This window comes from Bos mutus, chromosome 5, assembly GCF_027580195.1.
Source record: "Bos mutus isolate GX-2022 chromosome 5, NWIPB_WYAK_1.1, whole genome shotgun sequence".
NCBI lineage: Eukaryota > Metazoa > Chordata > Mammalia > Artiodactyla > Bovidae > Bos > Bos mutus.
Window position 1 is genome coordinate 98,047,019 of NC_091621.1, and position 12,705 is coordinate 98,059,723.

Below are 12,705 nucleotides of genomic sequence, written 5' to 3' on the forward strand. Positions count from 1 at the left end.
ACTTCATTCAAAATCCTATCCTGGTTCTGTCTTGTGGTTACATAATTTTTCTGGATTTCAATTTCTTCCTTGGTAAAAATATTGATAAAATCGAATTTATAACATTGCCAAGAATCTTCATAATAATATGAAGTTATTATTGAATCTTCATAATAATATGAACCAAAATGACTTATTTAAAGTTGTAGAACACGATAGAACCTAGTAACTAGTACTACCTATTTTGAAGAATGGTTCATGAGATATCTTTGCCACCAGGAATAATAGTTAGGAAGGGGCTAATTACATCCAGAGCATCCAGGGTCCTCCTGTGGACTGAGGTTTGAACTTTGCCAAGCTTAGCTGTAAAGAAGTAGCTAAACAAATCAGAAAATTAAATGGGCATATTCAAAGACATAACTAATTGCAAACATTAACACTTTTTATTTTTCTAGATTTTCTAGCTAACTTTATATTCCATTTTCCCCTCAGAATAGCTTCTTAGCCCTCTCACCCCTCCAGGGGATAATAAAGATCCCTTTAATGATGCATAGCTATTTGGCTGATAATACTTAAATACTTAAATAAATACTTAAATGTTGCTACAAAATTTAAAAAAGTGTTTACTTTATGAAAATATCCACAAATTAGGTCATTATAATCCAAAAATCATTTCTCCACTGTCAGAACATTGAAGTCTCTCAATACATATGGAAAAATAAAAGGAGTAAAACAGATCATAAATCAAGGCTCATCTTGATTGATATAGAGTATATTAAAGGTCACAGCTTAATATCATACCTAAAATGGCTTGCTAGCTGATCCCAGTGTTATACAGATACCTATCCCCTCACAGGCATTTCTGATAAAACTTAAATCACAGAGGAGCTGAGGAGAACAACTCCATGAAGAGAGCCTTACTGAAAGAGAAAAGGGAGGTGAACTGAATATACCCAGTTGATCCTTCTCAAATGTATGTGAGTTTGTTTTGGAGAAGAGTAAAAGGGATGGAGAGGCATCAACATTATTGCATTAACACTGTGTTCCTTTGTTGTTGTTCAGTTGCTAGGTCATGTTCAACTCTTTTGCAACCCCATGGACTGTAGCCTGCCAGGCTCCCCTGTCCATGGAATTTCCCAGGCAAGAATACTGGAATGAGTTGCCATTTCCTTCCCCAGGGGTTCTTCCTGACCTAGGGACTGAACCCACATCTCCTACATTGACAGGCAGATTCTTTACCACTGACCCACCAAGGAAGTCCTTGAGTTCTTGAAACTGGGAGAAAATTACAGGAATGAGAGAGGAAATATTCTCCCTAATAATCAAAATCAGAAAATAAACAGAAATAAACTGAAGACTGAGAGCAAAGAAAATTCCATTGCTTTCACACAGAACGAGATGTAGGACAGGACAAATTGTTAGAAAGACGTTTAACTTCGTATTCCTACTCAGAGAGGAAAGCGAACACATTATCCTTGCCATCTCATCAAGACAGAAATCATTCCTCTTTGGGTGTAGGGGAGTTAGTGAAAATTGCGAGGGATTGTAGAGGCCCACAACTCCATGGTTTCATGTGGAGAGAAGGAAAAAGTTATCTCTTTTACACAGTCTATTATAATGGCTGGTAGAAACTTAGTCCCAGTCAATACATCAGTTCAGTTCAGTTGCTCAGTCGTGTCTGACTCTTTGCAACCCCATGAATCACAGCACGCCAGCCCTCCCTGTCCATCACCAAATCCCGGAGTTCACTCAGACTCACGTCCATCGAGTCAGTGATGCTATCCAGCCATCTCATCCTCTGTTATCCCCTTCTCCTCCTGCTCCCAATCCCTCCCAGCATCAGAGTCTTTTCCAATGAGTCAACTCTTCGCACGAGGTGGCCAAAGTACTGGAGTTTCAGCTTTAGCATCAGTCCTTCCAAAGAATACCTAGGACTGATCTCCTTCAGAATGGACTGGCTGGATCTCCTTGCAGTCCAACGGACTCTCAAGAGTCTTCTCCAAAACCACAGTTCAAAAGCATCAATTCTTCTTCGCTCAGCCTTCTTCACAGTCCAACTCTCACATCCATACATGACCACAGGAAAAACCATAGCCTTGACTAGATGGACCTTTGTTGGCAAAGTAATGTCTCTGCTTTTGAACTTGCTATCTAGGTTGGTCGTAACTTTCCTTCCAAGGAGTAAGCGTCTTTTGATTTCATGGCTGCAGTCACCATCCGCAGTGATTTTGGAGCCCCAAAAAACAAAGGCTGACACTGTTTCCACTGTTTCCCCATCTATTTCCCATGAAGTGATGGGACCAGATGCCATGATCTTCGTTTTCTGAATGTTTAAGCCAACTTTTTCACTCTCCACTTTCACTTTCATCAAGAGGCTTTTTAGTTCATCTTTACTTTCTGCCATAAGGGTGGTGTAATCTGCATATCTGACATTATTGATATTTCTCCCAGCAATCTTGATTCCAGCTTGTGTTTCTTCCAGTCCAGCGTTTCTCATGATGTACTCTGCATAATACGTAGGGTGACAATATACAGCCTTGACATACTCCTTTTCCTATTTGGAACCAGTCTGTTGTTCCATGTCCAGTTCTAACTGTTGCTTCCTGACCTGCATATAGGTTTCTCAAGAGGCAGGTCAGGTGATTTGGTATTCCCATCTCTTTCAGAATTTTCCACAGTTTATTGTGATCCACATAGTCAAAGGCTTTAGAATAGTCAATAAAGTAGAAATAAATATTTTTCTGGACCTCTCTTGCTTTTTCCATAATCCAGCGGATGTTGATAATTTGATCTCTGGTTCGTCTGCCTTTTCTAAAACCAGCTTGAACATTAGGAAGTTCACGGTTCACATATTGCTGAAGCCTGGCTTGGAGAATTTTGAGCATTACTTTACTAGCATGTGAGATGAGTGCAATTGTGCAGTAGTTTGAACATTCTTTGGCATTGCCTTTCTTTAGGATTGGAATGAAAACTGACCTTTTCCAGTCCTGTGGTCACTGCTGAGTTTTCCAAATTTGCTGGCATATTGAGTGCAGCACTTTTACAGCATCATCTTTCAGGATTTGGAATAGCTCAACTGGAATTCCATCACCTCCACTAGCTTTGTTCATAGTGATGCTTTCTAAGGCCCACTTGACTTCACGTTCCAGGATGTCTGGCTCTAGGTGAGTGTGAGTGATCACACCATTGTGATTGTTGTGAAGCTCTTTTTGTACAGTTCTTCTGTGTATTCTTGCCAGCTCTTCTTAATATCTTCTGCTTCTGTTAGGTGTCTACCATTTGTGTCCTTTATTGAGCCCATCTTTGCATGAAATATTCCCTTGGTATCTCTAACTTTCTTAAATAGATCTCTAGTCTTTCCCATTCTTGTTTTCCTCTATTTCTTTGCATTGATCGCTGAGGAAGGCTTTCTTATCTCTCCTTGCTATTCTTTGGAACTCTGCATCCAAATGGGTATATCTTTCCTTTACTCCTCTGCTTTTCGCTTCTCTTCCCATTACAAACAGCTTTTCTCTGAGTCTTTGGAAATGGAATTTTTTGTTTGTTTTTAAAGATATACTTATGTAACAATAAAAGTCCCTTCTTTTTGTGTTGTGGGATAGAAATCTTAATTCATTATCAAATATAAAAAAATTATTACTGTTGTTTTTATAATTCATTTAATATTTTGTGTTACATTCTGATATTGGAAGAGAAACATAGTCCCCATAAATTAGAATTTTTCTTCTTTCCAGTGATATATATAATACCCCTTGAGAAGAGCATGTTTATGGCATCCAATCTTTGATACCTGTTGGAGGGAAAAGGGGTCTGGATCTTATTTTAAATGTCACATAACCCCAACAATATGTATATTGACATATGTCATACCATCTCATCCTTAATATTCAATCAATTTATATTACCTTGCCACAACCCTTGATTCTGTTTGGTCCTTTCAGGAATTTTGATTTCTCTATTTCATCAGTGACATACCTGAGGTCCTGGAATCTCTTCAAGGCTCACAATTTCCCCAGAGATTACTCTGCTACCTCTGTCCCCAGGGCTCTTCCCAGAAAGATGAGTGTGGGGTCCCTCTCTGTCAGGTCTACCATTTTCAATACATTTATCAGTTCCTGGTCACTCTTCTTTCTGCTAGCTTAGCAGAAACTCATCTGTCCTAAGTTGCTCTTCACAAATATTTGTGCTTTTTAAAAAGTTGTTGAACTACTTCCCACTCTCACACAGGTGTGTGAACTTTTGGAACATATATTTGCTTGCAACCTCAGGAGTTTCCCAGGTGACAACTGAAACTGGTCCGCATACATGGAGGGCAATGAGAGATCAAAGAGGCAGACTACTTCAGATTGATAAGTGGCAGGTTTAATAAGCAAGGGAACTTACCCTATGAGGATTGTCTTGGGAGCCACAAGAGGAATAGTTCTCCACACTTCCCTGCCAGAATCTTAAAAGTTTATATACAGGTCTTAGTGGGGTTCAGTTACACATATAGTCCAAATAGTTTCAACAACACCTTATCCTCTTAAGGTTGCATCCTTGATATAGCTGCTAGTATGGGAATAGTAGGCAAAATGTACATTCCAATATAGGAGAGGGTATAACGAGCCTCTGATTGACCTGTTTATAGGTCAGCTGGTGAGATCTCAATAATTTCCTCTCTGTAACCTCCTCCAAGGACATGAAAACCAAGAGGCTTCAGGTTCCTCAGGGCACAGATGCTAAGATGGAGATGTGAGGAATGCTCTTGAAAACAATGCCTGTAAGGGACAGAGGTGAGCAGGGCTGAGTAAATCAGGAAATTCTACAGGATGCGACAGAGGCAGTACAGATCTGGTAGAGAGTTTGGAGAAGCAGGTACAACTCTTCAAAGGTGGCCCAAATTGAAGTAAAGGCTGAACTTCATGTCCCTTCACCAATAAATCACTGGACAAGTGCTGCCCCAGAGAGGGACATAACCTTGGATAAGGCTGCTCTTTTTAGTTATGGCAACTCCTGAAGCTATAGGTAAGCTATACTCCTAGCACCTGAGGTAAAAAGGATCTCAGTCTTAAAGTGGAGAGTCTGCTTCATTCACTGAGGTTTGAAATTCTCAAACTTCAGCTGCATCAGAATCACCTGGAAAAAGTATAAGTGAAAGTGTTAGTCGCTCATCATGTCCAACTCTTTGCAATCCAACGGACTGTAGCCTGCCAGTCTCCTCTGTCCCTGGAATTCTCCAGGCAAGAATACTGGAGTGGGTAGCCATTCTCTTCTCCAGGGGATCTTCACAAATCACTTGGAGGTGATTGTTAAAACACAGATTGCTAGGGCTAACCCCAGAGTCTGATTTATTAGATCTGGATTGAGAATGGAGCATCTGGACAAGTTTCCAGGTGCTGATGCTGCTTCTGGGTGCAGAATCACTGCACTTATTTTCCCAAGTTTACTCCACTTATTTAAACTATCCCAAGTTTAATCCACTTATTTTCCTTCAACAGAGTGAAGAACACCTTTAAACTTAAGAAGCCCAAAGAAGACAAAATAAGGGTAAGTGAAGAATGAAAATCTGTTAATAATTTTTTCAAATACTATCTTGTCACAATACTTTTTTTTTACTCTTAACTTTGGAATTCTTTATTCTGTATTTATTAATAGTCCTTTTCCCTTCCTTGTCTGTCAATAATCACATGTTATCTGTGATTATTTCCAACATTTCCCTGTCAACTTATCCCCACTCTTGCAGTAACATTGTCCCATTCTGATTCACCCATTTGTTCAGAAATTATTACTCTGTGCCCATATTCATTTGTTATGTATAATTTATCAATGTAAAAAAGTGTAGTGCAAATTAACTATTATCCTCACCAATGTGAGTTACAGTGGCACACACATACAGGAAAATGCCCAACCACAAACCCTGTACAGAAGAGGTTAGGTGAACTGTAAGCATGGCTATACATGATAGAATGACCCTTAAACTGAAAGATAACAAAGTTTATAAACAAGCACATAATAGTACATAACATGAAATGTAGAGTAGGGGCCTTGACATACATTTCTTATTATACCAGAATTAATTAGATTATAATTATTCTGATAGGTGACAGGAGGGTTTCTTGGAGGAGGAGTTTTCTTCAATTTCCCTACTAAACACACCCAACTGACTGAAGCACATTTAGTACCCAGTGCTCATGCTTATGGTGATTGCAGCCATGAAATTAAAAGATGCTTACTCCTTGGAAGGAAAGTTATGACCAACCTAGATAGCATATCATAAAGCAGAGACATTACTTTGCCAACAAAGGTCCATCTAGTCAAGGCTATGGTTTTTCCAGTGGTCATGTATGGATGTGAGAGTTGGACTGTGAAGAAAGCTGAGTGCCGAAGAATTGATGCTTTTGAATTGTGGTGTTGGAGAAGACTCTTGAGAGTCCCTTGGACTGTAAGGAGATCCAACTAGTCCATCTTAAAGGAGATCAGTCCTGGGTATTCATTGGAAGGACTGATGCTAAAGCTGAAACTCCAATATTTTGGCCACCTCGTGCGAAGAGTTGACTCATTGGAAAAGACCCTAATGTTGGGAGGGATTGGGGGCAGGAGGAGAAGGGGACAACAGAGGATGAGATGGCTGGATAGCATCACTGACTCGATGGACATGAGTTTGAATGAACTCTGGGAGTTGGTGATGGACAGGGAGGCCTGGCATGCTGTGATTCATGGGGTCGCAAAGAGTCGGACACGACTGAGTGACTAAACTGAACTGATCATGCTTAGACAAGACAAAGCTTGTGAAAATTCTTAGTTCTCTTTTTATCAGCCCAATTTATTGTACACTCTTCTTCATGAAACTGTTTATTTGTGACATTCACCTTGTTGTTGCCTCTTGTGACTGTCTTTTGTCATCCTTTTTAATATGACTTCAGCACATAAAACTTTAGTGATGGCAGCAAATTATAAATTTTCCTTTTATCTTCCTCTGCAAAGGTCCAAAAGCCTCCAACTTCATATATATAATCTTGGAGTATACCTTGGCATCATGTCTAATGAAAGATGTGTGAAACTTTTAAATGTTTTATTTTTAATTGAAAAAGATGTTTTAAAAGCAGAAAAATATTGTCTGTAAAGAAATATTAGAAATACTAGAATTATTTAGGATGCAAATTAAAGTTTAAGGATTAACAATCAACTTCAAAGTTGTAAAGGGCATCTGATGGGTATGATTGAGGGAAGGAGGAGGAAAGCAAGGCATTGAATTTCTGCTAAGAGACAATTGAAACTAGAATGAAAGGTTTTCCTACCTAGCAGACAACTTGACATTAACTGGGAACCTGAAAAAGTTTTATTACCTATTTTCTTAGGAGTCTTAAAAAACAAACAATGTCATATTTCAAAACAGGATTAGGTGTGGTCCTATAAGGAGACAGATTAGTGGAATAGATGAAGTCCTAAATTCCCTTCCTACTTAAGATTTTATCTTTTATTATGGCAGTCAGACACACACTTCTGGGCAAAATTGATTTCTGGCAAAGGGCATATTTCCGAAGAATCATTTTTCATGGCTTTTTGTATAATTTTTATTGATAGCATAATCTACAAAGGCTGAAGGGATGTCTCCCATGTAATGAAAACCCTTAGTCGGTGCTAGCTATTTGCTTAGAAAGATTTACATTTTTATGATTTCTTAAAATTCTTAACTTATTGTGACCCTAATCTAATATTTATATTGTGTATATGGAACCTAGTTAGCGATAAGAGTATGAGATTAGAATAATATCAATTTAGAGCATAACTCTCCCCTGCAATATTTGAAAACATATCTTTATGAATTTTACTTTTCTCATATTAATTTATTTTTATTCATAAGGTTTTATAAAGATCAGAATAATCAGGTTGGGGAAAAATAACCTGAGATGGATGGACTCACTTTAGAGAGTATTTATAGGGTGCAAACTATATAATTTTGCCATCCTAAAATATAGTCATCTATGTATGGATACTAGAGTAGGGTATAGAAAATTGAAGTGAGAGAAGCACCAAGGATATAAGTTACCTCAAGTTGGAAATTGCCTTGAGACTTTTCCTATGTATCAAATTCTATTGTACATTAAATCCCAGCTAAATATCACCTTGTCTTGGAAACCCATAGTCTTATGGTAGAACCACTCAGTTATCCCTGAGTTTAAATCAAAATTCTGACAAATATTATCTATAAAAACTTGAACATTTTCCTCAGTACCACTTAACCTCAAAATAAATCTGATACATGAATGTTTGTGAAAACTTCAAGGTCAGTGTCATACAGAATAGGGTATTCATCCATCATCACTTTCCACTCCAAAACTGTTATAATGGGTCATTTTTATGTTTATGATTACAATTATTTTATTCTTCTTGGTGAATAACTGTTAATCATATTTATCTATCCTACATCCATTAGATGTAATTACCTTAAGACCAGGTACTGTGTCTTAGTTGTATTAGAAATCCTTGATGCCTAATGTGGTACTGACATACAATGGATACCCTAAATGTAAATGTATTAAACACATTTTTACTAGTTTCCAACATTCAAAAAGCACTACGTCAAGCATCTTAAAAGATATTAGAAATATTTTTAATAGAAAAAATGTCCAACATATTCTTAAATTCTGGTATAATGGAAAATTTTAAAGAAAGAAAAAAATATCAGTAAAGGCTGAAGACAATCTGGGATTTTCTAAAATTTACTGTCATATCATATTCTGAACTGATTTTTGGGAAACTGTGGGCCTAAGGGAAAATGAAAGTACAATACAATGAATGTTTGTTTCCAAAATTCATGAGTTGAAACTCTAATTGCAATATGATGATATTTGAAGGTGGGGCCTTTGGGAAATCATGAGGTGGAGCCCTCATGAATAAGAAAAGTGCTCTTATAAGAAGAGATCAGAGGACCTTCACCCATTCTGCTGTGTGAAAACATAGAGAGAGGATGGCCCTCCAGAAAGAGGGCAAGAACCTTACTAGTCAGCCATTCTCATCTTGGACATTTAGACTCTAGAACTGTGAGAAATAAATGCTTATTGTTTAATTCACACAATTTATAGTAATTTTCTATAGCATCCCAAGCTAAGATAAAAGGCATAGAGTGTTAAGATCAAATAAATGGAAAAAAATCACTGATTATTATGATTATTTCAATATAATACCTAACATAAATTAGGTATGAATGATCAAAATTTTAAAGCTAGGGCAATGGTGGGGAAAAAACTCACAACACAGAGATAAAATACCTTTACTCTTTTGGTAAACTTCTCTCAGTGTTTTCAATGTGATTTGCATATTTCTGATTATACTATATAACAATATTTGGCTATTTAGTTATAATTTATTTAACTATATATAGTAAGAAAATTTCAATGTGATTACTAACTTAAAAAAAAAAACATCTTATTTGCTATCTGATGTACCATGTATAGATAAATAATAGTCATTCCTATTTATTTGGGTTGTAACTTCTTATATTTCATAATACTCATTTAAAGAATTTTTTAAATAGAATTGATTTACTGTGTTGAAATTTAAAATAATAGATCAGAGGTTCAAGATGTCAGAGTAGGAATACCCTGAAGTCACCTCCCATGCATGTTAAGTCACTTCATTTATGTCCAACTCTGTGCGACTGTATGGACTGTAACCTGCTAGGCTCCTCTGTCCGTGGAATTCTCCAGGCAAGAATATTTGAGTCAACTGCCATGCCCTCCTCCAGGGGATCTTCCCAATGTGAGGATCGAACTCATATCTCTTATGGCCCCTGCAATAGCAGGTGGGTTCTTTACCACTAGCACCATCTAGTAAGGTATAAATATGTACTCAGTCATGTCGGACTCTTTGTGATCCCATGGACTATAGCCTACCAGGCACTTCTGTCCATGGGATTTTTTTCAGGCAAGAATACTGGAGTGGTTGCCATTTCCTTCTCCAGCAGATCTTCCTGACCCAGGGATTGCATGTGCATTTCCTGTGTCTCCTGCATTGCAGGCAGATTCATTACCTGCTGAGCCATCGGGGAAGCCCATAGGCACACCAAAACTGCAACTATTTACAGAGCAACTATCAATGGAATGATAGAAAACTAGCGGAAAATATTTTGCACAACTAAAGATCATGCAATATAATGAAGAAGCCAATGACATTTTTGCATGAAGACCTGGCCCCACTTAACAGCCTATTGTCTCCAGTGCTGGGATGTCTCAGGCCAAGCAACAAACTAGGAGGGACACAGTTTTCCACCTATAAGCAGACAGGCTTCCTTAAGACTTCCTGAGCCCATGGCCACCTCTAGACATGCCCCAAGACACATATCTAGCAGAGGGCCAAAACTGAGCCCCATCCATCAGTGGAAGGCACTGGCCCCTCCCACCAAGAAACTTGCACAAGCCTCTAGACCAGCCTCAAGCATCAGGGGGAAGACACCAGAGCAAGAAAGTGAAAGTCATGTAGCTCACATATTTAGTCCAAAAACTCAGGCCAGAAACAACACTGGGATGACCTGGTTCCTGGCCACTGTGTGATGAGAGGGGAGTATAATGCTGAGATGCATAGGATGTCTCCTACACAGGGACGCTTCTCCAAAGTCAAGAAAGGTAACTAACATGCCACATACATAAAAGTGCAAATAGCAATTTAGACAAAATGAAGTAATAGGGGAATATCTTTCAGAAGACAGAACAATGTAAAACCCCAGAAGAAAAAATAAGTGATGTGGAAATATCTGAGAGTAATGATCATAAAGATGATCAAAGAGCTCAGGAAAATAATGGATGCATAGAACGAGAAGTTATGAGAAGTTTAAAAAATATAAAGACCAATTGAGCAGAATTGAAGAATACAATAGCTGAAATGAAAAATACACTAGAAGGAATCAATAGTAGATTAAATGAGGGGGAATAAAGGATCAGTGAGCTTAAAGAGAGTAGAGGAAATCACAGAAAAAAGCAAACATAATTCAAAGAAATGAGGACTACTTAAGAGATCTCTGGGACAACATCAAGCACAATAATATTAACATTATAGGGGTTCCAGAAGGAGAAGAAAGAGAAAATAGGCCTGAGAAAATATTTGAAGAGATAATAGTGGAAAATGTCCCTAACCTGGGAAAATCCAGGAGTCATGGATTAACCCACATGCAGGATTAACCCACAGAAGAAAACAATACCATATAGTAATCAAAATGACAAATACTATAGATAAAGATAAAGATAGAATATTAAAAGCAAAAAGGAAAAGGAACTGATGACATACAAGGGAATTTTGAGCATTACTAGTGTGTGAGATGAGTGCAATTGTGCAGTAGTTTGAGCATTCTTTGGCATTGTGTTTCTTTGGGATTGGAATGAAAACTGAACTTTTCCAGTTCTGTGGCCACTGCTCAGTTTTCCAAATTTTCTGGCATATTGAGTGCAGCACTTTCACAGCATCATCTTTCAGGATTTGGAACATCTCAACTGGAATTCCATCACCTCCACTAGCTTTGTTCGTAGTGATGCTTTCTAAGGCCCACTTGACTTCACATTCCAAGATATCTGGCTCTAGGTGAGTGACCACACCATCGTGATTATCTGGGTTGTGAAGATTTTTTTGTACAGTTCTTCTGTGTATTCTTGCCAGCTCTTCTTAATATCTTCTGCTTCTGTTATGTGCACACCATTTGTGTCCTTTATCGAGCCCATCTTTGCATGAAAATTTCCCTTGATATCTCTAATTTTCTTGAAGAGATCTCTAGTCTTTCCCATTCTGTTTTTTTCCCTCTATTTCTTTGCACTGATCGCTGAGGAAGGCTTTCGTATCTCTTCTTGCTATTCTTTGAAACTCTGCATTCAGATGCTTATATCTTTCCTTTTCTCCTTTACTTTTTGCTTCTCTTCTTTTCACAGCTATTTGTAAGGTCTCCTCAGACAGCCATTTTGCATTTTTGCATTTAACTGGTTAGTGATTGTGGTTCAGATCATAAACTCCTTATGGTCATATTCAGACTTAAATTGAAGAAAGTAGGGAAACCCAATAGACCATTCAGGTATGACCTAAATCAAACCCCTTATGATTATACAGTGGAAGTGACAAATAGATTTAAGGGACTATATTTGAGAGACAAAGTGTATGATGAACTGTGGATGTAGGTTCATGACATTGTACAGGAAACAGGAATCAAGACCATCCCCAAGAAAAAAAAATGCAAAAAAGCAAAATGGCTGTCTGAGGAGGGCTTACAAATAGCTGTGAAAAAAAGAGAAGTGAAAAGCAAGGAGAAAAGGAAAGATATGCCCATTTGAATGCAGAGTTCCAAAGAGTATCAAGGAGGGATAAGAAAGCCTTCCTCAGTGATTGGTGCAAAAAAAATAAGGGAAAACAAGAATGGGAAAGACTAGAGAGCACTTCAAGATAATTAGAGATACCAAGGGAAAGTTTCATGCAAAGATATCCTCAATAAAGAACAGAAATGGACCTGTTATGGACCTAACAGAGGCAGAAGATATTAGGAAGAGGTGACAAGAATACACAGAACAGCTATACAAAAAAGATCTTTATGACCCAGATAATCATGAGGGTGTGATTACTCACCTAGAGCCAGACTTCCTGGAATGTGAAGTCAAGTGGGCCTTAGGAAGCATCATTACGAACAAAGCTAGTGGAATTCCAGTTGAGCTATTTCAAATCCTAAGAGATGATGCTATGAAAGTGCTACACTCAATATGGAAAACTCAGCAG